At 43.8% G+C, this 27671-nt stretch overlaps 1 long non-coding RNA gene across 1 annotated transcript in view; it reads left to right on the top strand.

Annotated features, from left to right (window-relative positions):
• Window positions 1–6467: 6467 nt before the first annotated feature.
• Window positions 6468–27671, top strand: part of LOC123378090 — a 53647-nt gene continuing 32443 nt past the window's right edge. The window contains exon 1 of the long non-coding RNA XR_006582454.1: window positions 6468–6972. This is a non-coding gene — a long non-coding RNA (uncharacterized LOC123378090). The remainder of the gene's footprint in view (window positions 6973–27671) is intronic.

A 27671-nucleotide genomic window follows, 5' to 3' on the forward strand; every position in this document is an offset into this window, starting at 1 on the left:
TAGGGGGTAGACGCTGACGGTGTGTTTTTGAAGGGGAGTGTCCAGAGATGGGCTGTAGAACTGTTCAGGGAAGAAGAGGCTGATTACAGTGCACTTTGTGGGTGGTGGTGTTTATAATAGTGATTTATTTTTATTTGTTTATTTTTTAAAGGTAAGAGTTATTTTATTGATTGGTTTATTAGTCGTGCAGTGCTGCCGGGTTGGGAGTAGACATACACACATTCCTGGGGATGCTGCCTGCTTCCTCTAATTGACACTGCAGTCAGTTATTGTGTTTTCAGTTGTATATAAAAGGCAATGATTGAGGTGTTTCTCTTCTCTGGTGCTGTAAATCACAGAGTCCTACAGCAACAAGCAACATTCCTGCAACAGAGCATCAGGGCATCCTCACAGCTTTCAAATGCAAGCCAGCAAAGAGAGACCAAGGTGGACAGAGGGCCCTGAGCTGCCTTCTGCTTTGCACTGCAGCAGATGCTCATGCACATGCTCCCCTTAGCCACCAAGGACCTAACCACTGTAAGTCTGAGGGATTATAGCAGGGGTAGGCAACCTATGGCACGCGTGCCGAAGTCAGCACACGAGCTGATTTTCAGTGGCACTCACACTTCCCGGATCCTGGCCACTGGTCCGGGGGGCTCTGCATTTTAATTTAATTTTAAATGAAGCTTCTTAAACATTTAAAAAACCTTATTTATTTTACATACAACAATAGTTTAGTTATATATTATAGACATAGAAAGAGACCTTCTAAAAACGCTAAAATGTATTACTGATATGCAAAACCTTAAATTAGAGTGAATAAATGAAGACTTGGCACACCACTTCTGAAAGTTGCCGACCCCTGGATTATAGCTATTGGCCAGGCTGTGGGTGGACGGGAGGAGACACCCTCAGCATGTTGTCCTGGATAACCGGCAGGTTTCTAAAGGAAAGCAATTCACTAGTCACTGCTGCATGGAGTCACGGTAACTGCCCACTCTGCACCTTCGGTGGGTGGATGTGGGGAAAGAGGACTAAGGCCAGCAAAGTGAGGTTATCTACAAGGAAGGATAAGCGTGAGAGTGGTGTGGAGGCCTAGATCCTTCATGGAGATGGCCTGGAATCTTCAAGTCTGTCCTCTTGTTGATCTATGGGATACACAGAGTGAGATCCTCATCCCCACTCCAACTCCCTTACACCAGGTAAAAGAGCCAGAGCAAAGTAAAAGCCCAATATCCATCAATGGCTATTATCTGGGATAGGCAGGGATGGTGTCCATAGCTTCTGTTTGCCAGAAGCTGGGAATGGGCGGCAGGGGATGGATGACTTCATGATTACCTGTTCTGTTCCTTCCTTCTGGGGCACTTGGCATTGGCCACTGTCAGAGGACAGGACACTGGGCTAGATGGACCTTTGGTCTGACACAGTATGACCATTCTTATGTTCTTTTCTGCCTGGCTGAGAATCCTTCCGGTGCAGGTGCTGTGGAAGGTAGCTGTAAGGCTCTCCTCCAAGGACCCCTTTTGCAAGCCCTGGAGTGCATTGTATGCTGGGGGCAGGAAGGGCATGTCAGGGCACAGCCGCAGCATGAAGTGTTGCAGAGATTCCAGGCTGCACTTTGGCCCATAGAGCAGCCTGGGGAGGCTGTGGTGACTTAGACATGACGCCGGGGATGTCTAAATTGCACCGGGGGCTTCTCTATTTCCAGGACCAGCCATTCCTTGCTCTGGACTGTGAGTTCTGTGCTGTGCCTCTTAGAGGTGCAGAATGTCACCCGTGCACTTTGAAGTCCACTCCCAGACCCCCTCTTCTCTGAGGGTAGTTCAGAGTCCACCATTTTAAAACCCTCTTGGCTAAGACTTCTTCACTGGAAGGGTAGCCCACGGCTCAGGATTGAGACTTATTTTGAGGCCCCCAAAGGGGCCTCTAGAAATACCAGTGCCCTGCCTCTTATGGTCATCACCTCTGCTCGTGCCAGTATTGCCATCAACCACTGGAGTCCCATTCTTGCAGTTACAAGCCCCCTTCCAAACAGCCACCACTGACTACCGTCCCTTTAATCCTGTTGTCTGAGCTCCTCACATCTTGAGGACATCTCCTCCCCCTCTCTTTGATTTTCTCCCTTGCTGCCAACACAAGCAGCTCAGTTGCCCTGAAACAGGCCGACTGCCCTTCAGCGGAGGAGGTTCCCTAACTCATTAACTACTTCTTCCCGCTGGAGAGACTAGCTTGTTCTGCCAGGGACTAGAATTGGAATCCACTGAGAAAAAGAGAGAGAGAAATCTGACAGCAGCGTGTTCTGTTCTGCCCTCCTGGTGCAAGCTGAAAGAGAGAGAAGAAAAGGGGAAAAAAATATCCAAAAGTAGAAATCGACTTCAGAAAGGGAGACTTCTCCCAAGCCCAAACAATCAGTCCCACAATAGAGGATAATGACTCCCCCTCCTCTGCCGCTGCTGCCACCTCCTCCATGGCTGCTAGTGTTTAAAACCTGTAATCAGAAGGTGATAAAAGACCTGAGTGATCCTCTTCTTTTCAGAATTACACTACGTGGGACCTCAGTGATAAGCAGAAAGCTTGTTGCTCTTGCTGCAAACAAAGCATTTGCAGAAGTCATAAGTAAAACCAGCTGGGACGGAGCCCTCTAATCAGACCCATGTTGTGTGCTTGTGACATTAATCTAGCAGCTGGTGACATGGAGGCAGGCGGTATCTCTGACCCCAAGTCTGTCCAGCAGTGGCTTGTACCATCTAGTGCTGCACATTCCATTTAACACACTCCGACTCCTCCAGCTTCCACAGTTTCATCTGTGACCTCTCTGCAGTTGCTCCCAAAAAAATACAAAGTAAAAGAGTCAGGGATCATTCAGTTGAAGAGACAAAACTGCCCCCTCTTCTACTCCTCCTCTGGCCCTGTGAATAGCGCAACAACCTGGGAGGTAACGATTGCCTGCAAGTCTTTCTGCCCCATCTCCATTGCTGAAGATGCAGACTTTTGAACGCTTGTGACAGAATTAAAACCTAGTGACTGCAGTTTGAGGAATTCACAGTCCTGGCTATTGCCTTCAGCATCATCATTCCCCACAGTGTCATCCTCTGAATCTACACAGACATGACTGGTGGAAACCAAAACCCTCCTGAGAACCTGCAGGTGCCAATGACATTGGGTCTCATCCCTACTGCCTGGAAGGAGCGAATGCTTCTAGACATCATTATCCAGAAAAAATGCTTTGCCACTACACAGCGGGAACCTCAATGGCTAGGTCAGGTTGTGGTAAAGGTCACCTGCAGCAACAAAAAAGATAAGCTTATGACCTCTTACAACGTCTAACGAAAACCCAGAAGGATGGATGGGTGGATGGTCGTTCATTTTAAATCTAAGGGAGGAAAGCTTTAGTGTAATTGTACGTTAGAAGTAGCCTGAGTAGTGTTTTGGGGGAGTCTAGCTTAAAAGGGCCTGATTTTCAGAAAATGCTGGGCACCTGTCTTTGGAAAATCAAGGCCCTTTCAGCTGTCTCAAAGCAAGCTCCTAGAATGCAAGGCACTCAAAATTGCTATGCCACCAGCCATGCCTTCTTTGTTTTTGCTAGAGGACTCCTTGGAGGACTATGGAAGTTGCTGGAATACAGCTCCACAAGATTCAGGAGACAGAAACCTGGAGTCCTGAATCAGCTGAGAGAGGAAGAGAGTTTTAGTCAGTTTAAAACTGTGATGGGGTGTGCTCCTCACACTAGCTCCGCAGCAGCTGAATTAGGCCATGTGGGCCCAATCAGCTAATTAAGCCGCAAACAGGAGAACTTTAGGCTTGAGGCAGCTAATTAGAGAGAAGCTCCCTTGGGAGGGACAGGTGGAGCTTCTACAAAAGCCAGGATGCTGTCAATAAATGTGGCTGCTGGCAAAGGCTGCAGACACTTCCTGAGAAGAGGGAGGAGTGTTTGTGGGGATGGGCTGCAGAGATGAGTTGCCTAAGGTTACTCCCTGGGAGGAGGGAGTGAAGAGACTGGCAAACCCAGTGGAGTAGGGAAGGTCAGGAGGTAGGGAAATGGCTCACAGAAAGGCAGCAAAGTGCAGGGAATGAACCTTGGCTGATGAGGGTTGCCAACTTTCTAATCACAGAAAACCAAACACCCCTACCCCACCCTTTCTATGGGGCCCCACCCCTGCTTGCTCCATCCCCTGTCTCCCTGTCATTCACTCTCCTGCACCCTCACTTTTACCAGGCTGCGGCAGGAGGTTGAGGTGCAGCAGGGGGTGAAGGCTCTTGCTGGGGGTGCGGGCTCTAGGGTGGGGCCGGGAATGAGGTATTTGGGGTGTAGGACAGGGATCTGGGACAGGGCAGGTGATTGGGGTGTGGGCTCCAGGTGGGGACAGAAATTAGGGGTGCAGAAAAGGCCTCTAGGCTGGGGCTGGGGGTTAGGGTGTGGGTGGGTTGAGGGCTCCAGCTGGTGGTGTGGGCACTGGCATGGGGCTGGGATGAGGGATTTGGGGTGCAGGAGAGGGCTGGGGCAGGGGGTTGGGATGTTAGGGGAGTGTTGGGTATGGGAGGGAGTTTGGGTGCAGGAGGGGACTCTGGGCTGTGGCAGGTTGTGGGGTGCAGGAGAGGGTTGGGGGTGAAAGGTTCTGGCCATGCTTACCGCAGCTTCTGGGAAGTGACAGCCAGGTCCCTGCAGCCCCTAGACGCATGGGCGGCAGGGAGGCTCTGCATGCTGCCCTCGCACCCATAGGCACTGCCCCGCAGCTCCCATTGGTCACAGTTCCCTGCCAATGGGACTTGCGGAGCTGGCCCTTGGGGTGGGGGCAGCGCACGGTGCCTCCCTGGCTGCCCAGGCATCTAGGGGCTGCAGGGACCTGGCTGCTGCTTCCAGGAGCTGCACGGAGCTAGGGCAGGCAGGGAGCCTGCCTTAGCCCTGGGCCTCCGCTGTGCCACCGACTGGACTTTTAACAGCCCGGTTGGCAGTGCCGACTGGAGCCGCCAGGGTCTCTTTTCGACTGGATGTTCTGGTCAAAAAATGGATGCCTGGCAACCTATGGCTGGTGTGTAGAGGGTCCCTGAGCCAGCCACTCTGGGAGTGGCACTGTGAGGCAGTGAAGGAGAAGAGTGGCTGAGACTGTTGGAGAGCAGGAACCTTGATGCACTGCCCCTGTCCACCATAGTGACCTCACCGGAGGGTGGAGTCATGAAGAGGACAGCTGCAGCTCCTGAGAGTGAGAGAAAGGCTGCCGAGGAGAAATTGATGGGGTGTAACCACTGGAAGAGGCCTTGGCCTGACCTGGCTAATCCCCAAAACCATCAGGTGGCGGCGCCATCCAGTGGTGAGTACAGCCAGCAACCCATCACAAATACACTTTGAGGTCTTGGCAGGTTTTTGTTAATAGCTGTTTAGTGCCAACTCCTGACAGACACTTAGGAAAAAACTCTCTTTGTGACACAATCAATGCCTCCACCCTTTCAACTGAGGGCTGAGAAAATTCCCACTCCAGTTCTCAAGGCCTCTGAGGACTCAGCCTACAAAAACAGGGAAGAAAAACTTGGATATGTTAATGTAAAAACACAATCAGAGACAGACCAACAAAATCTTTATACATGATAAAGAAGCAATAAAAGGGCACCAATGAGTCTGTCACAGCTGGAAGGCCCTTTTAAAGGTTTGTGATACTATGTTCCCAGGAGGGTCTATGGGGAGCCATCAAGAGGTGTTAAATAACCAGGTGTTTTTATGCTGGTAAATGTGTAACAATAACAATTATCATTAAAACTTTGTCCTTATCTAAGCCCTTGCAGCTGGAGATCCCCATTTTGCAGACGGGGAAATTGAGGCATGAAGTGACCCTCAAACACACACAAAGTAAGGGGTAGAGCTGGGACTAGAACACAGAATCTATGGGTGAAGCCAGGCCACATTTCAAACAGTGGACTTTTTACCATAGACTTCAATAGCCAGGATTCCACCCTAAATCTTCTGACTCCCATTCCCATATGCTGGAAACTAAAGAAAACAATAAATGGTGGGGATTTGGGCCTGATTATTCTTTCACTTAGAGTGATGTAAATCTGGCACAAATCTACTGCATCCATGAAGTTCACTGGTGTAACATTGCTGTAAATAAGAGGAGAATCAGGCCCATAACCACCTAGGTACACAAAACCAGAATCCAACTAGAACCCCCTTTCATGAGGTTACTAGCTCTTCTTTGTTTTAAGAGGTGCCTCCTCCAATCTGCATCCCCCTTTGGTGTTCTAGCACTAGGCTAGGGAAAACAGAGTTTCAGAACACCCCCTCCCTATCTCATCAGTCCTTGCTCTTCTCAGAAAGATGAGAGCCACCTCCACATGTCACAATCCAATGGCCCCCTGCCTCAGGGGATCCCCTGGGGTGGCAGATCAGCATTGTATATTGCTAACACTGTTGCAAGCATTGCAAGTCATTTTGGAAGTGTTAAAGGTGTGAGTGTGGAGTGGAAGATTCCTTTGCAGGTTGCGAGAGGCCAAAGAGGGGAGGAAGGGAGAAGAGAACGAGTCAACTCCACGCCAGCTAGGCCCGAAGACAAGACACTGACTCCAGCCCAAGGCCGCAGCACACATCTGACTCTCGGCTGCCTGCCAAGAAAGACGGGGGCCTATTCCACCCTGACGAGCCATGAGAAAGGAGGATTCCATGGAACAGAACTGCAGGAGAGGCAAAAACGAGCGAGACAGTGAAGGCCAGTGCGGGGGAAAACAACCGTTTTCGCATCCCTGGAACCAGTGTGTTTTGGGAAAGCTGAGGAGGCCACAGAGAGCCGGTTTGGTCTGGTACAAAGAGCACCAGGAACAGAGTTCCCTGAACGAAATCCCCCCAAAAGAACCCAGGACTTAAAAACCCTCCTGAGAGCCGAAGCAAGTTGGAGATCACAGCAGACCCTGGATGACCCGTGCACAGGACAAGAACTCCCGTCCACCTTTCCCCTCTTCTTCTTACATTACATCCCGATCTGGCCAGCCTCGGGTTGTGTGTATGTAAGTGGGTTAGGGCTGGGACACTAATACTTTCCTTCTTCCTCTGAGTGATGTGGGAGCATTCCCAGCACTCACTGCTGTTATTTTATTATTTCATTAATAAAGCTTTAAAATTTGGACACTTGGTCATCTCCTCCACGATCCTGTGGCCTCAGCCTGATACCCATCTGCCTGAGGCGTCAGGTGAACAGAAATCTGTCACACACACAACCTTCAACCTCCAGGGAGTTGATATCTCTGTGAGTCTTCCAGCTTCCCCCAGTTACCACCATCCATTCAAAGAAACACCATGTTGTTCAAAAGCTGGTTTATCTGGAAGTGTGTGTCTGAGTGGGACGGCACTGTACTGTGGTCCCACGCATTTTCCTTGTTAGCATGTCATAACTATTACTAAAATATGCTTATCTCGTGTATGCAGATAGGAGGATATTTATAAGGTGCTTTGAAATTTCATAATTGTTCTGTGAAAAGATCTCTCTTCACTTATCATGCAAAGTGTTGTAACCACACTGTTACTTTTATTGAAATCCAAAAATCACTAAGCAAAATAATAATAAAAAACTCAGTAACTTTTTTTAATGGAAAGGGGCTAAAAAAAACACTAACCCACGCTTTATTAATTCTGATGGGAATGTTTAATGCTCATCAAAAAGGATATAAACTGTAAATGCATTTTAGCAGCTCCTGGAGAAAAAGGGAAGAGTTTTTAATAATAATCCTTTGCACGTCTATATCAGCTTCCTAAGGCGCATCTCAAAACGCTTTACACATATTAAAGAATTAAGGCTCGTAAAACTCTTGGTAGGTAATGTAACAAGTCCATGTCTACTTTGAACTTCACTGTTGTCATTATGTTCTACACTGTGGCCACCTGGAACTTTCCGGTAGCAGCAGGCCCAGAACTCAGATTCCCTCCTGTTCCAATGTCACAAGACCACACCTCCTGAGCTAAAGGATAACCTCCATTATCTGTCTACATCATAAGGCTTATGACACACAGTTGTTCACTTCTGATTCCATCCACCTGAGGGCAGTAAATACAGAAGCTGGTTTATTAATGTTCCCATTTCATAGATGTGGGAAACAATGTACAGAAAGCCTTCCCCCAGGTGACAGAAAAGGAGCAGAAGTCAGCAACACAGACAGACAAGACCTCAGATCTTCTGAATGCTTGTCCTGTGCTCTAGTCACAAGGCTTTTCTTCCCTTGCTGGAGGAGGTTAAGAGCTCTGGGTTCTATTTTGACTCTACCTTTGGCTCACTGGGGCAAGTTATAGTATCCTACTGTATATTTTGCTTCAGGTCCCTGCATGCAGGTAGTGATTCAAACATTTCAGGTCAGGAGTTTATCCAGGGAAAGATTTGGAGAGGCAAAGCCCAAAAAAAGGTATTTCCCATAATATTCCAAGAGCCATAAAATATGAAGAAGAAAGTGAGAAAAGCTGAAATTGTTGAAGATAATCCCTGGGTTGATGAAGAAAATAATACTGAAAAATCCCCAGTGTTTAATTTCAGGCAATACAATGGGTTGACCGAGTGCCCAGAAGAGGAACAGAATGTTAACATATCCTAGATAAACAGGAGCCAAACCTTGAGCCTGACAGAAAAATGAGAAAAAAACATCTACTCAATGGGGGAAATCATAAATTAAAAACCAGCTGGATCAAAGATGTGATTGCATCTTCAGCATAAACCAAAAGAAAGAGGGGGAGTTACACATGTATTCCAGGCAGGCAAAGAAGAATACAAAAACTGAGAAACTCTACATGAGCAGAAGAGACAGACTGATTGCAATGGAATCAATTAAAATATTAGGACTACATGTTATTTTAAATCCTAGTGGCAGAAACAGCAGAATTCTGAACCAAAAATGCTTCATTAACACGGTAAAATTTCCCAGTCCCTCCATTTCAGAAACAGGGACTTCATCCTTTGTATGCTAGATGAGGAGTAAAGGCAGATGGGAATTATTTTGAACCAGGGTGGAAAAACAAATTAATACACTGATAGCAGGAAGACAATCTCAAACACTTCACCAATGCTTGGTTTACTCCCACGCAGATTTCACACACACATTTCCATTTTTATTTTTTTTCAAAGCCTCATCGGATATTGAATACATGACCAAACATACAGACGCAATCCATACAGAATACAGACCAGGCTTTACTGGGCATAAAGTAAGGACAGACAAAAAAGAGGAAGCCATCAAAAACTGATGATCTGGTTAGCCTAATAAAGCCAGTCTAATACCCTCAATAAATAATAAATACAGCAATAATAATAATGCCTTGCAACTGCATCTTGTCAGCTTTAACAGATCCTGGCAGAGTTGTGTGCGTCATTCTGCACCTTTGCTCCACACTTCTGTATTATTTCTTGCACAAGGTACCATTTATTTCAATGGGACTCTACATGGTTCTAAGGAACCATCGGTGAAATTCTGGTCCCATTGAAGTCAATGGGCATTTTGCGCTTGACTTCAATGGGGCCAGGATTTTACCACATGCTGGCAGATCCCTTTACAGGCTTGTAGCCTTAAATGTACATGCAGACTTTCTCTAACCAGCATTAAAATGCAACCACCTCTGGAGTGAAACCTGGCAGCAGTTTAACAATGCAAAGCAACACTAGATAACTATTTAGGATAGGATGAATGAATAGATAGGCAAAGCAGGGGACTACAACTCCCATAAACCCCCTTCCCATGGCCAGGTAAGTGGAAAGTACTGAACCAGGAAGAGGCCAGGCTCTGTTTGGGAGCGGGAGTTGCATGGCAGCAGGGAGCTGGAAAGAAGCCCCAGGAACTTGTAGCCCCGGGAACGGGAAAGAAGCCCCAGGAACATGTAGAGTCATGTGGCTGTTACAGCTGGGTGCAGGTCTGTATGGGATTTACAGGGGGGCAGCAGCTGGGCAGGGAGCCAATGAGAGAGACTAGCTGAGCTTGGCTTGGAAATCTGCAATTACCTGTTTCCTGAGATAGGGACTGCCCTGGAGAGGGCACCCCAGGCACCAGACCTGATGAGCCCTGACTCTCAGTTGGACTGTCTCAGGGACCCAAATCAGAACTGCTATTGCTCACTTTGAATGCTATTTAAGCTTCTGTCCCTAGAATATCTGCTACCTTCCCCTTCCCAGCCCTAGTAAAATACTGGCACACTTAGCCATGTGTCTGAGTGATTATTAATAGTGGTTATTAGGACCCAGGTCCTAATACAAGGCCTAGCTGCTGAAGCAACTAGAGTGCTGGCCTCTGAGTTGAGCTACACCTGGCATGCTACTGGCACCCTAAGAGTTTGGTGAACTGGGCAACTCAACAATTACAGGTGTCAGTACCTTAATGTGCAACTGGAATTTGGCAAAACACCGCAGCTAACACCCCAAAAGTATTCTTGAGAAAGGATAATGTTAATAACCCCCAGGCACTCAGCTTTATGTTTATGTCTGGTTAGGGCTCAGAACTGGGATCAAGAGCTCTGGATTCTCTTCCTGCCTCTGCTACTGTCTCGCTGTGTGATCTTGGGCTAATTGCTTAACTCCTCTGTGCCTCCATTCCCCCTTGTTAAAATGGTGATCATGATGTTTGTTTACATCTCAGCAGCTTAATTCATTCATGGTTGTAAAGCATTTGATAATCTCAGCTGACAGGTGCTATCAAAAGGCAAAATATTTTTATTAGTGCAAGGTTTTCACTGCCATCACTGAGCGGTTCAGTCTCATATAGAATTAGGGCAAGATATAAAGAAGTGCCTGAATCTGATCTCACACCAGTTCTACACCGGAGTAACTCAATTGAATGGAGATATTCCTGATTTATAGCAGCAGGGGATCAGAACCTGACACAAAGTTAGAATCATGGATTCAAGGGACAGAAATATATTTTATCCAGGAATTATCAACCCTTGCAATACGGGACTGAAATTAAAGTATAACACAGAGACGAAGTGTTATTTAATTAAAATCAGCCACTGCAAAAGAGGGATATTCTCCAACACTGAACATCACCCTGTTGCCGGCTCAAAGAGCCCAAGGCGGAGCAACAGTAGGGTTCGTTGCCCGGTGTGCGTCGCACTAATTATCACACCAGGGTGGAGAAGCAAAACCAGGTTTATTTAAGCCCAAATAGGTGCCAGGGAGAAAAGCATTCTCAAATCCTGCACACCGATACAAGCAGTTTTCCTCTCTTTATACAGAACTTCAGCTACGCATTCCCATTACCCCCACACTCCTCCTCTCCCCCCACCTTTCATTCCCATGCAGCAAATACACTTTGCAATAGCAATCACATGAAGCAGTTAAGTCATACTTGGCAAAAAACCACCTTAGCTCGTTAGCAACTTTTCTGTGATCAGTTATCTGTACTTTCCCACTGTGGGGGCTACGTTCTCATGCATATAACTTTAATTACAGCACCTGCTTTCCGCCTATCTTATTTAATATTGGCTACATCTAGTATCAAGCAACCTTACCACTGCAGTAATTAGCACATAACACAAAAGGTTACAAAAGTTTAGTAAGGCTAACAAAAGCACTTTACATAAAGGTACTTTGGGTCACATAGGCCCAAAGTCACAACTTTGGTTTACTCAGGCCTAGTGGCACCAACAATCCCCCCCTTTGAGAATACTCAACAAACTTTTGGCGAGTTTTCTCAAACTTTAAAAACAAAAAACAATGAAGCTTTACAGATATATGTACAACTGCTCTTTTGAGCTTAGTTACCCCCAACCCAGGAATGAATGCATGGACAAAAGAGTGGAATGTTCATTTAACAACTAAGGGATTGGGGCACTGACTATAAATCAGGTAGGTATACCAAGTGGTTTAATTTCCCAGATGTCTCGGTGAATAATTCAGTCCCATATGCATCCTCCCCATGGATCCAGCAGGATTCGGTATGTGGAAGCCACACCCACCCTAACCGGTCCATATGCTTGGAAGGAGCACTGTGAATGTCCACACTTCCATTCAGAAAGTGTCCAAGTATGTCTCCATGACCACAGATCAGATGGTACTCCTGATGTGTCTGTAAGGGCAGTGGGTCAAATCTGGTGCTCAAGATCACTCTGAATGGCCATCAGCTGGTCATTCAGGAAATCCTGAATTTCTAAACATACTAGATCCCACTGCAATACCTTCCCAGCCTCAGTGATATTCAATACCATCTCTGTCAGTAACTTCTGGGTTATAGAACTAAGGGTGGAAATGACATGTAACTCACCAACTTCAGCCTATACTTGGGTTAGCTGAACTTCAGAAATAAGGCTAGTGGCCCTTTCTGGTCGGCCCAATTTCTTATCATGTTTTTGGCCTTTAAGAATATTCCAAATGGCTGTTACACTGTTAGCCCCAGCCCACAGGGATCTGCCCAATTTCCTCTTTTTCCAGAGGAAATAACCCAGGCTCTTTGTTGTGCTAATCTAATGGCAGCCCCTTGTGAGCAATCTGGGTATGTAAAAGTGATCTGAAAACTGAATAAAGGCAATGTCATTTAAAATCCAATTAGGGAGGGCAATACATACTGAAGGATTTATCCAAAACACAGGGCGCAGCCTGTAGAATAAACCCCAAAATCCAATTAATACCACATTCCCAAACATGGGTCCCACAAGTTTCTTCCTGCCAGTGTGTAATTCTTTGTTTCTTCACCAGGGTCAGTTCTCAATGTCCTTTCTGGTCAGGAATTCCTGGACTTTGGCAATGTCAGTGGAGTGAGTGTTTCTTCTTCTTTCCCAAAACAATTGTGGTTTAGCATCCTACAGGGGAGAGGTTTCCAGCACATATCACCCTGTAATAGCTGTGCTTTTTCTAGAAAAGTCTAAAGGCACAGTTGGTCTGTCAGTGGACAAGGGAGCTTTTTCCCTGCTGTCCAGAAGCACAGTAGAACTAGAAGAAAGAATAGGCTAATCATCAATAGGAAAATTCTTCTGATGTGGAGGGGTCTTTTTGCAGTGAGAATCCTGGGTCCAAGCAGTCAGTCTTTGGCACTTCACAGCAGTGTTGGTAGACAGCAGGACTTGGAAAGGGCCTTTCCAGCGTGGAGCCAAGGCAGTCTTTTGTTGATGGATCTTTATGTAGACCCAGTCTTCTGGTTCCTAGGAGTGGTAGGGCTGCTAGGATCTTTGGGTTGTTTCTTCTTTACCTGTGAGAAAAAAACCTAACACATTGCATTAGTGTCTTTGCAGATTTTACATCTGCTTGGGTATATTCAAGTCCCCCCCTTTTCTTGGTTGTTTGCTCACAGCTAAAACTTGGCTGTGTCCTTGAACGGAGTCAGTGTCTTATTTTGAAACTGAGTATGTTAACTATTTACTTTCTCAGTTAACTCATTTTTTTTTCCTTTTTGGCTTCTTTTTTTAACCTACAAAGGAAACTTTTACTTATACACCTTTTGTTAACAATAAACACATACACAGTACATTAGTCTTATTTAATGTATGCCACATATACCCTTTCACTAAAATAACCTTATTACAGAGCTTTAGAACAACAGGCCAGGACAAGCACACCCACTTTGATGAGTTCACTCAATACAACCTCTAGTCCAATAGCTTTCCACCATCCCTAGCCCTCTGGCTAGAAGTCTGAGGTAGCCAGAAGGATCCCATGTACAATATGGGGAGTGGGTTAACTTTCCATGTCCTTGCTTTCAAAAACTGTTAGTATGCAAATTTTAATAACCACTTTAAATTAAAAGATTTGGCTAATAAAGTTTCTTTCTCTTACTTAAGAAAATGTATTAGACTTTAGTATATCACATTTTTCTGATATATTCAAACACTTTGTATTTTAAATAAAACAAAACAAGTATCTGCATTTCAATTTAACACTGCCACTTGATTTTAAATTAGACCATCCCATAAAAAATATTAATCACAACAATTCTGGCCACTTGAGACAAACACCACAAGACAGAACATACATAGAACACAAAACATAATTGTTACTCTGTCAGTAAATGCATGATATGTTGAATGCTGTTCAGCTGGCATTAGTTTTCTCTTTGATTATCTGAAAGACAGAAACAAAAGTCTACCCCTTCTGGGCAGTCAATCATTACTTAAAATATACAAATACTCTTGTTAATTTAGGAGAATTACCCCATATTGTCTTGTATGTGTTTTATAGGCAGCCCCTGTTTTAGTGGCTCCTATCTTATTAGTTAGATAATTTGCATTAATACAGATGCTTGCTGGCTCACTTTTTACTTGTAACTCCTGCTTGTAAACACTGAAAGAAAACATCATCACTCACAGTGCTCTTAGAGCCTAATACAATTTTAATTACATAGCAGTGGATACATTCTTCAGGTAATTTAACAAAATTGTTCATAGCCAAATGATTGCAATCTAATAATTTCTTTGCCTGAATTTATTTACAAACATTTCAAAGACACCAAGAACTTTTTACTTTAGTACATTTACAAAATTCAACTGCTGTTCCCTCCAGCAACTATAGAGTTAACTTTTCACTGTGCCTTAAATCACTTGCTTGTCCTTTCAACAACCACTTACCAACTCAGATCACCATTCCAAATATTCTTCTGAGTATTTGAACCCACATGCGTATACTTACTTACTCTGTTTTTGTCTTTGTTTTTTTCACTACACCCTAAAAGTTTCCAACCTGTTCTCCAAGCTCTCTGTCTGTTGCCTGGCCGCCTGGGCCCGATCCTTTTTTTTTTTTTTTTTGTACTTAACATAGTCTGTACTGATTTTTGACCTTGTACACAGAGCAGCTTTCTCCTTATCTCTGGGGTTAGCCGAGTTTCAAATTAACCCATTCCTAGACAAATTGCTCACACTGTGTCAGAGGCTTTTCTTTGTGATTAAAAGCTCCTCTGAGATATATGATCTTATTTAGATTGAAGATACCTTCTAATGGGCATTGTTTAGATAGATTTTCACACGTGTAAAGATTCCAATTCTCTAAATACCTGCAGGTTTCAGGACCATAATGTACGTACATGTAACATACTGGGGTACCCTTAGGGGGTGAGGTAAAAATGTTTAGACTGTCCCTCCCCCATTTTCCACTTACACACACACAGAGGGTGCCCTGTCCCTGCTAGCAGCACATAAACTATGGATCTTTCCTACATGGCACTTACACAGGAGAGACACTCACACTGGTATACACACACACACACACACACACCAAGACCATTATTTCCTATTACCACGATGCATTTTATCTTGCTGCACAGTCAATAAATTCAAATGGCATGAGCCCAGCAGAGACAGACAGTCCCACGGACAGTTCTCCTCCCAGTGCAGCTCTGGGGCATATGATGAGGGATTTTTACAAGAGCTCTACATACAAACAGCTTCAGAAGCTACCTGTTCGCTGACAAAACAGGAGTAATTGAAGGATCGTGTTGTAATTAAGTGATCCTTCCGGTGGCCACCTTTCCTGGCTCTCTAGCTGATACTGAGGCCAGTCTACTGTACAGAACCTTTTCAGTTTACTCTTAGCCAATGGATCTGATTCAAACACTCTCCAATTCATCAGAATGCATTCTAAGGGTGTACACCATACCCTGCCTGTACTCTGTTCCTGCCCCATACCTATGGGAAGACACTGGGCGTCCCCAGGTCTTAACAGGCAAACAAAAGGTTAACAGCACTGGACTGTTCCTACCTTATTCACGAGACCGGTTCCCCACCGTCGCCCGCAGCTGCTTCTCCACTATCTGAGCGCGTTGCACCGTTGTGTCCTCCAAGGTCAGCCTGACGCGTCTCTGCCGAGGCCCCCGGTAAAGGCACCGGTGCGCGCTAGGCGTCGGCTGTGACCATCGTCCACCGGCCATTGGAGGAGTCCGGGCAAGGCACAATTTTGCCTCGAGCCCACCCAGGGACGCCAAAACTGTTGCCGGCTCAAAGAGCCCAAGGCGGAGCAACAGTAGGGTTCGTTGCCCGGTGTGCGTCGCACTAATTATCACACCAGGGTGGAGAAGCAAAACCAGGTTTATTTAAGCCCAAATAGGTGCCAGGGAGAAAAGCATTCTCAAATCCTGCACACCGATACAAGCAGTTTTCCTCTCTTTATACAGAACTTCAGCTACGCATTCCCATTACCCCCACACTCCTCCTCTCCCCCCACCTTTCATTCCCATGCAGCAAATACACTTTGCAATAGCAATCACATGAAGCAGTTAAGTCATACTTGGCAAAAAACCACCTTAGCTCGTTAGCAACTTTTCTGTGATCAGTTATCTGTACTTTCCCACTGTGGGGGCTACGTTCTCATGCATATAACTTTAATTACAGCACCTGCTTTCCGCCTATCTTATTTAATATTGGCTACATCTAGTATCAAGCAACCTTACCACTGCAGTAATTAGCACATAACACAAAAGGTTACAAAAGTTTAGTAAGGCTAACAAAAGCACTTTACATAAAGGTACTTTGGGTCACATAGGCCCAAAGTCACAACTTTGGTTTACTCAGGCCTAGTGGCACCAACAACCCTGTGCGGAGGGCAGCTGGGCTTGTGCCTCACACAAGTCCCACTTAAGCCCTTGATGATGCAAAGAAGAAGAACCCAGCAGGAGAAATACTGGCATTAACTGATAGCCACTTGTCAGTGCACAAATAGGACAAAATCTGCAGAAAAATATATGGACAATAGACTGGAAAAATGGAGAAAATAGGCAACTAACTGAAATGCAAACCTATGATTAGCCAGCAGCAATGAACAACCTGGCAAAGATAGAGGTATAAGCATGGGCCTTCAAGATAAAGAAAGAAAAATTAAACCAGAAGCAGCAGAGATCAATGAAAACAATCAGCACTTTCTGCCAAGAAATATATTAAAAAGACAGAAACCCAGGCTATGGATAACTTGCTCAAAAATTGCCCCCCCCTTTCTCTTTTCATCTCCATGGCATTAGTAGTCGTGGCTAAGGACAAATTAAAGGTCATGGGATTACAGAAATATTGGGGGGGATTCAAAGGGGAAGCACCGGGTGAAGGGAATGGCTTCTATTTGGGCATGTTACTTATGCCTGTTGTTATATCCTTCCCCCCACCCCACTCTGATTCTGCTCTCAGATTAGTAACAGGAGGCAGGTGGCATGTTATAATATAGAGAAGGTTCCTGGCAAGGCAGTTTGCTGGGTAAACTCTAGGAGTGCATATGATGACAATAATACTTCATGGCACAGATTTAACAGCTTTGATTCCACTGTGTTCTGCACAGAACGAGTCTAGTGAATTAGTGCCACTCCTTTACAGTGGTTCTAGCTTCCATACATTGCCATATCCCGTTAATGCGTATTGCACTGTATCTTTAGGTTCCCATGGATGCTGCCTAATTGTTGTCCTAGGGCAAAGCTGTCTCCCACTGCCTGTCATTGAGCCTGATTACACAGAGCTCGCAGGCCAAAAGTGTGGAGTTCCAGATTACTGGTAAATTCTTCTAGGCTGCACAAGGATGACAGCATGAGTGTGTATAAGAAAGATACATATTAGAAAAATACAATCTGGGCTTGAACCACATAACACACTTCTTGTTAATGTCCTTCATCCCCCACCCCATCCCACACAGCAGCAGCACAAATGTATTTGGTTTGTTGTATGATAGTATCCAGAATGGTGCTAAGCCCCGCTGATTCAATAAGGGCTGAAGGTGCTCAGCTTCATTCAGGATTTGGCCCTGGATAATCACAAAGGAGCTGGGCTTGGCCTCTGTGAGTGGAATTTGTGCTGCAGTGGAAAAAAACGCACCCCACTGTTGATCCTGTGGATAACGCACTGGGCTGGCATTCAGAAGATGTTCTGGCTAATAGTTACTAGCATCTTGTGGAAGAATAAAATTATTTGATGATAATAAAAGAGGGAAGTCTTCTAGGTGGTGTTAATTATATTAGAAGATGGTGGATTATGTTGCACAGCTTGATGATTGCTACTAATTTTCCCCAGTCACCATTTCCCATTTAAGTTACTCTTTACAGGCCCAATTCTGCCAGTCTTGCTTACACAGAGAAGCCTTGCTCATGTGAATAGTCTCAGTGACCTCTAGGGGGCTTCTCACAAAGTAAGGATTGCAAGTGTGGGCCCAACACTTACACACACTGGCAAGCAATGTTCAAAAAGTATCAGACTTCTGTTGAAACTGGCAAATGGGAATGTCAACTTGAAAAACACTGTGCAAAAGTGAAGGCAACAAAAGTCAAATGTGCATATGAGAATATGTAATACACACAGTACATGTCACAATGTTTATCATCACTTCAAAGCATGCACCCACCCACAATTCTTCACTAGCAGTGTCTTGGAACATTTCCAACTGTGATTCGTTATATGCCGCAAAAGTCAATTAAAATCAATCAACATTGTGCAGATCATATGATCCATAGCATGGAGTATGGTAAGATGTTAACTGGATACTAGCGTCTTGTGAGAAGCTTCAATATAAGTATATACTTTTTGTATTGTGAAAAATTCACACAGTCCTGTTTATTAATTTAAATCTATAGTTAGCAGATAATATATTAATAGACAAATATGAACATTTTTATTTTGATGGAGATATTAAGAGCAATGAGAGTGTCTAATGGGGATGGGCAGACACATAAGGAAAAATTAAGGCTCCCTACTTCAAAGCTTTGAACACATCTAGCACTGAATCTGGGTAGAACAGGAGCTTCTGAAATGTTTGGGTAACTTTATTTTTGGTCTCTCTTCCCCGCTGCCTCTGCACATCTAGGTCCCAGATCTAATTAAAGCTCTTGTAACTCCATTAACTTCAGTGGTGATTTGCACTGGTATATTGGAGATCAGAATCAGACTCTGAGATTGGAAGTTTGGCAGTAGCTGAGCATGTGGTATTTCTAGCCAGATCAAGCCTGGAATTACTGTTCTGGAAATCTCATGCAAGAGCATATGGTTAGGAGGTTTACAGCTCAATTTTCCAGGGAAGTACAATTTGGAGATTAAGCAAAGCTTATTAAAAAATCAGCCAAACGTTTGGGTCCTTATCCATACCTAGCTTATGTAGATTTTGAGGTTCATCTATCACTAATATCTGCTAACGCTTTTCTCACTCATACATACCTAAATCCCAGCTGCAGCCCATCTTAAGTGTAGCCAAGCACTATACCAAATCAAAGGACATATTTTCCAAGAACTCCCATGTTGTCATGGATTCCTTCCCTTCAGGTTCAATATACCTATATCTGTTTTGTAAGGTTGAACCTTTGATAAACTTAGTAATTATAAACCAGTTTAAGTCTACGACAAGATCAATATAAATTCTTAATTCACAAGTGTTATTATAGAGAAAGCATCATGTGCACACAATGAAAATGAAAAATCCAAGTTCAAGGGATCAAAACACTTAGAGGAACCCTCTTCCCTTGATCCATGTGTGTGTGACTCCCATTGACAACAATAGATGCTGCACATGGACCTGGATAGAAAAGAACAGATGGCCCTTGCCAGTCAAATAGCTAAGTAAAGAGAGCACCCAGTAATAGAATACGTTTCAGCTTCACTAATGTGGGAATCAATTAAAACCACCAAAACAGACTTACTGGGTAAAATTACACAAACCCCATCTCAGAGAATTCAGCTTCTTCTCAACGCCTTTGTAGGCCGCCTGCTTTTTCATTGCTTGGTAAATAAATGCAAAAGAAAATCCTAGGCCTTGAGAGTTAGCATTTTCTCCTTCAAACACACGCGACTAGGCAGAAGCACTTATCATTCCATTAGAAAGCTCTCATATGAAACATCCGGGTTAGTTTAGCAGGTCAGAAGAGTTTGAGTAAGGTTCATATAACGATCCAAGCTGTGCCTCAACTTCTTTAGAGATTCTGCTCTCAGTAATAATTCAGGGCCAGATTCTACCACCCTTACACACATGGAGTGGCCCCTTACTCTGTGATTTGATTTCAGTCAGACTACTCTGGAATTACAAAGCTCCTCAGCCAGAGCCAGGGTGGTAGAATTTTGTCCTGAAAATGGAGTTCTTGCACCATGTATCTCCCACTTGACACATCCAAAAATCCAGTTGATTAAGCACGTCAAAGGAAAAATCAGAATCAAAATAAACGGGACTGGAGTTTTGGGGGGGTTGTTTTATTTTTGTTTTGTTTTATTATTTTGGGGGTAGGAGGATTGCAGCTTCCTCACTCAAAAGGCAAATTAACCAATGTAAGGCAATTTTGGCAAAATAGTACATGACTATAATACTAATTGTCATCTGCACTGATAACAAGCATGACAAGTTTCAGCTCTGTCCACTTAAAACTAGTCGAGTCATTAAACCCTCCTGAACAGGGATTATGTTGCAAAGCATAACATACCCTTAGCTACAATGGTGCCCCTGAATTGCTCACACAGCTTTGAAATTTGAATTTCAAACTTGAATTCAGTGGGGTTTAATTCAGGGACGAAGTATTATAGGGTCAAAAATTAGATGTTTGTTAAATACAACATTATATGTATATATTTACAAAAGGAATCTCTGCCTTTTTTAGGTTTCCTTAAGGCAATGGCTAAGCAGGCTGAATCTGTACTGAGCAATGCAGTGACCACCTGCCACAAATGCTGTGATATTTGGCATAGCTCTCTTTTCTGCCAAGAACTATAATTCCTATTTAAATCTAAATAGAAAAGCCATGAATGCAGATTCCTCATCACAAAGAGGCTAATGTTAATTCCCAGTACAGAAAAATAAGAAAAGATGGGACATATGATTGGATTTTATAAGGAGGATAATTAAACATTATTTCTTCTTTACTTGTTATAGAGCATCCCATGAATATTCCTGTTGAAATTTGCTTATACGGAACGTCAGGAAGTTTTAATACATTTTTCTATAAAGGGAAATTAGTATTTTTGTGGGTGTGAACTTTATTCATTTTCATAATGAAAAGCAGGTAAACAAAACAGATGAAATAATTATAGAAATGAATAGAAAAATAGAAAGACCAACAATTGAATAATTATGTATACATACAAGCAAACAACTTGTGTATATGTACATATTTGTGCAAAAAAAAGTGTAAAAAATAGTATGTTTGTAGCATAAAGTTGGGAAAGGCCAGAATTAAGTTTGCCTGTGCAACATTAATTCAGGCCCCCTTGTGCATTATGATACAGTCTTTAATTATATGATCACAATATTATTTTTTCCATACGCCTTGTACAAAATGGTGCAGTGTGGGCAGAAAATTGGCTGATGGCAAGATGTAATTTCTGGGAGCGTTGCCTTGTGGAAGCTTGTTTCTTCTTGTGTCCCCAACCCAATTTTGTATTTTGGAATTGCCCAAGGGAGTTCTTGTAGCAGATCAGAGTCTGTAAGTGCGTGGGTCTATGTGTGTGTGTATCGGTTGGCTATGAGGATGTATGCATGTGTATCCAAGGCTGCATTTTGTGCATTTCAAAACGGTGTTTTGAAGCTAGGTTCTAAATCCAATGAAATAATTACTTCCTCTTACAGTGGTTAACCCAAGCATTCATTTCAGCCTGAGCTGCCACTGACTGCATTATGTGTGGATTTTCCAAACAAAAGTTGTTTATGGGGGAAAATGTATTTTTAAGATTTCTGTCTTGTGAATACACAGACCCCTTTCTAAGCAGATGGCCCAACAGTTGCAAGAAAACTATTCAAAACCCCAAAGTAGCATTTTAAATGCTGTAAAAGACAGTTTGTACTCAATTTACATATAATTTTTAGGGAGGTACTAATTCTATTTACCACCATCACCATTTCCCATTGCTTTCTAACAGATGACAGAGCTCTGAAAATATGAACTGAAAAATGTACAAGCTGTACGGAATGAGGATTTAAGCATTAACAATATAACATTACCGTCAACAGTGGCAAATACAGGGGATGTCATTAAAATTCAGTATCCGCCAACTGCTACCATGGAGTGGTATCTGAGATACCACACTTTCTCTCGTATATGCACAATAGGCTATATCCACAGTGAATATGTTTGCCTAACATTTAACACTACATACACAGAAGCAGGATTAACAAAGAACTTTCCAAGGACAAGAATATATTTAATTCAATTTTAAGATACTAGGTTCACAGCCTTGACTATAACACTATTTAAAATTGAGGCTCTTTGGGGCAAATAACTAGCTCAGGAAAAAATGAAAAAAAGAAGTGAGCCACTTGACCACTGCCAGGTTTATGTATATGATTCTGGCTACAGCTGGCACTTACTGGTTTTTTCAGTGCCTTCTACTGAGTTAGATGCTTCAAGGAAAAGAGCACCATTATCCACTATGTCCAATGAGTAATGCTGTGCCTCTGGGGAGAAAAATTCCATTAATAACCAATCAGAGCACGAGGACAAGGAACAGTCCTTAGTTTGTTTGTTTTTCCTCTTAGCTCTGATAACTGCAGCTTATTACTCAAATTGTCTAATGCTTCAAAAATCTTTGACAAATTTGCCTATATAATATCCTTCGGCAGTGAGTTACATTGGTTGATTGTATGCTGTCTACAAAGCATTTTTTCAGATTTTCCTGCCTTTACATTTGCATGCCTTTCCATGCGTGAATCCTTTTTGGGGGGATGAGGGGGAGGATAAATAAGCCCTTCTCTATGCATTGTCCTATATACGTCTCTTATATCATCACTTACTCTTCTGTTTTGCAAGCTAAACAGAGCTAGTCTTTTTAATCTCTCTTCATATGGAAGCCTCTTTCCCCATGTGTTTAATCATTTCTGCTGCCCTTCTTTTAGAGCAAAAGTACATACAGATGAGATTGCGCCCCCCTGCCCCCGAGGAATCAATAAGCATACAAAAATCAGATTTTAAGGCTTAGCTTAGGTTTGCTCTTTGCTCCTGAAACAATCCTTGTTCATCTCATTCTAAATTCACTGTAAGAAACACACTCCCAGGGCTTGATCCCACATAGTGCAGATGTAGAGAGTTATGCATAGAGAAGCAAATTAAGAAATGATGAGCAGGACAAAGGGGGCTGGGGAACCTTATATTACATTCACCAGAGTGCCGCTGTGCGGCTGCCAAGTTACTGCTACCTAGTTGCAAGAGTGAAGCCAAAGAATGGACACGGGTAGGAAATTGCTCCAGCAGCATGACAATCTCATTTAACTCATATCCTCTCAGACACAACCATTCTCCGGCCACGCCCTGTTCCATTTTTACCTTCCATTATTGCGAGTAAAGGAGCAGGCATGCAACTGACTTAGGACTTATTCCACTCAGCATGGAGGATGTCACCTAGGGCTCACCCTTACTTATAGGTGCTGGAGCATGGGGTGCTCCTGCACCCCCTGACTTGAAGTGGTTTTGATCATATACAGTGTTTTCCGTTTGCTTCAATGGCTCTCAGCACCCCCACTATACTAACTGTTTCAGCACCCTGCCCTTACTTAGCCCTGTATGGATCCCTCGCTCACACTTCTCACCACCAAGGTCTCAGTTTGCACCATGTCATCTGCTTCACCTACTGGTCCACCCAAATGCCAGTGGAAAATAGCTGAGACAAGCTGGCAATAAGCCTCCTAGAGCACCTGGAGCTATTGGCTGTGGAGGCAGGGCCCATGCGCATCTTGATGCACAATGACCGCAGATGTTTCTCCAGCTTTTGCTGCCATTTGAGCTTCTGCCTTGATTGCTCTTGCCATGAACATTTTTCCTGTGTATGGCTATGGTTTGCTGGATCAACAGCTCTGTCTTCCTAGCTAATATTGTACAGGTCAGAGTCTAAGCTGGTCTAAATAATTATAATCAGTGAAGCTAGGCCAATTCAGATCAGTTGGGGCTCCTTACAGCTAAAAAGATCCCCATACTGCTTGCTTTACAAACTATTGACCTGACCCTACATCCTAGAGCTGGCACAAATAAAGGACTTAAGAACATAAGAATGGTCATAGTGGGTCAGTCCAAAGGTCCATCTAGGCCAGTATCCTGTTTTCCAACAGTGGCCACTGCCAGGTGCCCCAGAGGGACTGAAGAGAACAGGTAATCATCAAGTGATCCATCCCCTGTTGCCCATTCCCAGCCTCTGGCACACAGAGACTAGGGACACCATCCCTGCCCATCATGGCTTATAGCCATTGATGGACCTATCCTCCATTAAATTATCTAGTTCTTTTTGAACCCTATTATGGTCTTGGCTTTCACAACATCCTCTGGCAAGGAGTTCCACAGATTGACTGTGCGTTGTGTTAAAAAATACTTCCTTTGTTTGTTTTAAACCTGCTGCCTATTAATTTCATTTGGTGACCCCTAGTTCTTGTGTTATGCGGCATAAATAACACTTCCTTATTTACTTTTTCCACACCAGTCATGATTTTATAGACCTCAATTGTATCCCCCTTAGTTGTCTCTTTTCCATGTTGAAAAGCCCCAGTCTTATTAATCTGTCTTCATATGGAAGCTAATCATTTTGTTGCCCTTTTCTGAACCTTTTCCAATTCCAATATATCTTTTTTGAGATGGGGTGACAACATCTGCATGCAGTAGTCAAGATGTGGGTGTACCATGGATTTATATAGAGGCAATATGATATTTTCTGTCTTATCTATCCCTTTCTTAATGATTCCCAACATTGTGTTAACTTTTTTGACTGACGCTGCACATTGAGTGGATGTTTTCAGAGAACTATCCACAATGATGCCAAGATCTCTTTCTTGAGTGGTAACAGCTACTTTAGATCCCTTCATTTTATATGTATAGTTGGGATTACATTTTCCAATTTGCATTATTTTGCATTTATCAACATTGAATTTCATCTGCCATTTTGTTGCCCAGTCACCCAGTTTTGAGAGATCCTTTTGTAGCTCTTCAGAGTCTGCCTGGGACTTAATTATCTTGAGTAGTTTTGTATCATCTGCAAATTTTGCCACTTCACTATTTACCTTTTTCCATATCATTTTTTAATATGTTAAATAGGACTGGGCCCAGTACAGATCCCTGGGGGACACCACTGTTTACCTCTCTCCGTTCTGAAAACTGACAATTTATTCCTACCCTTTGTTTCCTAACATTTAACAAGTTACCAGTTCATGAGAGGACCTTCCCTCTTGTCCCATGACAGCTTACTTTGCTTAAGAGCCTTTGGTGAGGGACCTTGTCAAAGGCTTTCTGAAAATCTCAGTTTTCTGACAATTCCCCAAAACTGAAGGAAAAAATTGTTTCAGCTGAAAACAAAAATTACAATTTTTGAAATATTCAGTGAATTGAAAAGTAACATAAGTAACTGAAATGTTTCATTCAAAAAAATGTCAAAACAAAACATTTCAGGGTTTTTTTCTCATTTTTTTTCCAATCGAAACAATTCAGTGAGATCAACCTGAATTCACAAAATGTTTTACTGTCATTGAATCTGCATTTTTCACTAAAAAAGTTTGGGTCAAAAAAGGTTCACTCAGCTTTACTTGCCTCTGACTTTAATGAGAGCGGGTTCATGCATACAGCTTTGAAAAGCAGTTCCCTGTGGAGCAGAAATAACATGCCAAAAGCCCAAATAGTACAGAGTATTCCTTTCAGCAATGGCTGGGTGGTGGGGTGATTTTGACCAATAACTTTAGTCAACCCCTTCTATTAGAAAAAGTTCTTTGGGATTCTTTTAAAAATCTCATCCAACTCCCCCACAACATAACAGTGTGGAACTCAATTAATCTCTCAGAGGATGAATAGACCAGCTGAGTCACCCCATCTGGATTCATATCCCTGGTTCCACAGAAGCTGATGCTTAGGCAGATCAAATATCCTTCTCCTAAAAGCAATGTCTTGAGTCACATCCCAACCACATTTGCCAACCCTCCCACAGGATGTACGGTAAAACATCCTTTTTAGCGTCCCTTCTCCAAACCCAGCCTGTCTTGGCCCAATGGCTGGCTTCTCAAAGCTTACTGTCCCGTATTTCATTTTTAGCATCTTTGTAAATCTATATTGCTATATATATATAAACACAGGGGACGTCTGTAGAAAGGTTTAGTGTGTTCGACTTCCTTTCTTAGAGCTAATGCTGAGTCTCATGAAAAACCCATTGAAAACAAGGGAAAGACTCTCACGGACTTTCATAATTTTTGGATAAGGCCTTCTACTCACTGCCTCTCTGCTGAAGCTGACTTTGCATATTGAGCACTCCACATTGGGCTCAAACTCTACAGGCATGTCTACACTACAAAATTAGATCTATTTTATAGAAGTCAATTTTTAGAAATCGATTTTATACAGTTGATTGTGTATGTCCACACTAAGCGCATTAAATCGGCGGAGTGCATCCTCACTACCGTGGTTAGCATCGACTTACAGTTCCCACAGTCTCCACCGCCCATTGGAATTCTGGGTTAAGCTCCCAGTGCCTGATGGGGCAAAAACATTGTTGTGGGTGGTTTTGGGTACGTCATCAGTCATCCCTCCCTCCGTGAAAGCAACGTCAGACAATCATTTCGCGCCTTTTTTCTGTGCAGACACCATACCATGTCAAGCATAGAGCCTGCTCAGCTCAGCTCACCATCACCGCTGCTGGTAGGACCGCTAACCGTCGTCATCCACTGCTTCCGCTGCAGCTCTGCTCTCCTGCAGATGCCATACCACGGCAAGCATGGAGCCCACTCAGCTCACCATCACCACTGCTGTTGTACGCATTGTAAAGACCGCGCACATTATCCTGGAGTATATGCAGAACCGGGCTAAGAAACACCAGCACAGGAGGATTTTGATGAGGACATGGACACAGATGTTCCTGAAAGCATGGGCTGTGGCAATTGGGACATCATGGTGTCAGTGGGGCTGGTTGATACAGTGGAATGCTGATTCTCGGCCAGGCAAACAAGCACAGATTGGTGGAACTGCATAATGTTGCAGGTATGGGATGATTCACAGTGGCTGCGAAACTTTTGCATGCGTAAGGCCACTTTTCTGGAACTCTGTGAGTTGCTTTCCCCCACCCTGAAGCGCAGGAATACCAAGATGAGACCTGCCCTGACAGTTGAGAAGCGAGTGGCAATAGCCATGTGGAAGCTTGCAACGCCTGACTGCTACTTGTCAGTCAGGAATCAATTTGGAGTGGGCAAGTCTACTATGAGGGCTGCTGTGTTCCAAGTAGCCAATGCAATCATTGACGTTCTGTTATCAAACTCTGGGAAATGTGCAGGTCATAATGGATGGCTTTGCTGCAATGGGGTTCCCTAACTGTAGTGAGGCAATAGACGGAATGCATATCCCTATCTTGGCACCGGACTACCTTGCCAACCAGTACATAAACCGCAAGGGGTACTTCTCAATGGTGCTGCAAGCACTGGTGGATCACAAGGGGCATTTCACCAACATCAACGTGGGATGGCAGGGAAAGGTGCATGATGCTTGCATATTTAGGAACTCCGGGTAACTGCAAGAAGAGACTTACTTCCCAGACCACAAAATTACCGTTGGGGATGTTGAAATGCCAATAGTTATCCTTGGGGACCCAGCCTACCCCTTGCTCCCATGGCTCATGAAGCCTTACACAGGCAGCCTGGACAGTAGTAAGGAGCAGTTCAACTATAGGCTGAGCAAGGACAGAATGGTGGTAGAACATGCCTTTGGACGTTTAAAAGCTCACTGGCGCTGTTTGCTGAGTAGGTCAGACCTCAGTGCAACCAACATTTCCATTGTTATTCCTGCTTGCTGTGTGCTCCATAATATCTGTGAGAGTAAGGTGGAGATGTTTATGGCAGGGTGAGAGGTTGAGGCAAATCACCTGGCATCCGATTTTG

This window comes from Mauremys mutica, chromosome 9 (assembly GCF_020497125.1).
Source record: "Mauremys mutica isolate MM-2020 ecotype Southern chromosome 9, ASM2049712v1, whole genome shotgun sequence".
Classification (NCBI taxonomy): domain Eukaryota; kingdom Metazoa; phylum Chordata; order Testudines; family Geoemydidae; genus Mauremys; species Mauremys mutica.